Source organism: Ovis canadensis, chromosome 12 (genome assembly GCF_042477335.2).
Source record: "Ovis canadensis isolate MfBH-ARS-UI-01 breed Bighorn chromosome 12, ARS-UI_OviCan_v2, whole genome shotgun sequence".
NCBI classification, from domain to species: domain Eukaryota; kingdom Metazoa; phylum Chordata; class Mammalia; order Artiodactyla; family Bovidae; genus Ovis; species Ovis canadensis.
Genome location: NC_091256.1, coordinates 49,234,106 through 49,235,852, shown reverse-complemented (window position 1 = coordinate 49,235,852; position 1,747 = coordinate 49,234,106).

The following is a 1,747-nucleotide window of genomic DNA, read 5'->3' as shown; positions in this document are numbered from 1 at the left end:
GGCTTTTAAGAATGTCTTTTGATGTAAAAATTGGGAAAGGGGAGGAGTTATTTTTCTTAAAGTAAAAATTCCTTTTTACTTGTATTTTTCATGACGTAGAGCCCTGGGAAGAGAAAACTTGGAAGAGAAAGGTTGAGTGTGGTAGGCATAGAAGAACAGGGGCGGGGAAGTTGGTGGGGGGCAGAGGAAGAAAGGAAAAGGGTAAAGGCAAGGATGAAGTCTGTGGTTCTAGTTCCAAAAAATAAGGCAGTAACTATGATATGGTTATTAAAGCTGTAAAATGAACCCCCTGGGAGATTAGAGGAACAATGGTTTTTAAAATCTCTTTTTGCTCTGGAATTATAGAATATGTAAACAAAGACTATGCACCTGGACTATAATGAAAGGTTTTGCTTGGCCAACAGTGGAAAAAAAGTCTCAATTTTCCAGAAATTTAGGAGGGCTTGATGAGATGAGTTAACTCTTGGAGACGATGAGCTTCAAAGTTTGAAACAGGCAGAATTTCAAAGTCACTGAATCTTGGCTCTGTCTCCGTCTCACTTTTCCTGTTTCTCTATACCTTCTTCCTACTCTTCCCCTCTTCCCTTCCATCCACTTCCCTGAGTGCTTTCCATGTCATGCATTAGAGTAGTCTGTTAGGGACTCAAAGATGGAAAGAACACTTTTACCATCTAGAAACATTTAGTCTAATGGAGAGAGGTGATCAAAGTCACAATGGAAGTGTGATTCAGTGGAGTGCTGGCACTCAGGTAGGAATATCTAGGTCCACCTGGAAGAGGAGTGAGAGAAACTTTAAGAGGAAGTGAGAAGAAAGCTGAATCTTGAAGGAAGAATAGAGGTTTCTTAGGTAGATGATGGGCAAGGAACATAAAATAGAGAGAAAAATATGTGCAAATGCACAAAAAAGAGAACAAGATAGAGCAAGCTGCAATCAGTTCAGTGTTGCTGAACTGTAAGGTGATGGGATCATGGCATCTGGTCCCATCACTTCATGGGAAATAGATGCAGAAACAGTGGAAACAGTGTCAGACTTTATTTTTCTGGGCTCCAAAATCACTGCAGATGGTGATTGCAGCAAATTAAAAGATGCTTATTCCTTGGAAGGAAAGTTATGACCAACCTAGATAGCATATTAAATAGCAGAGACATTACTTTGCCAACAAAAGTCCATCTAGTGAAGGCTCTGGTTTTTCTAGTGGTCATGTATGGATGTGAGAGTTGGACTGTGAAGAAAGCTGAGCACCGAAGAATTGATGCTTTTGAACTGTGGTGTTGGAGAAGACTCTTGAGAGTCCCTTGGACTACAAGGAAATCCAACTAGTCCATTCTAAAGGAGATCATTCCTGGGTGTTCATTGGAAGGAATGATGCTAAAGCTGAAACTCCAGTACTTTGGCCACCTCATGTGAAGAGCTGACTCATTGGAAAAGACCCTGATGTTGGGAGGGATTAGAGGCAGGAGGAAAAGGGAATGACAGAAAATGAGATGGCTGGATGGCATCACCAACTCTATGGACGTGAGTCTGAGTGAACTGTGGGAGTTGGTGGTGGACAGGGAGGCCTGGCGTGCTGCGATTCATGGGGTCGCAAGGAGTCAGAGTTCCTCAACTGAGCAACTGAACTGAACTGAACTGAACTGAACTGAACTGAAGGTGATGGGAATAGCAGATGAATTAATCAGGCAGGGCCCAGATTATGAAGAGCACTGAAGTGCCACATTCAAGGGTTTGGATATATCCTCTGGGTTG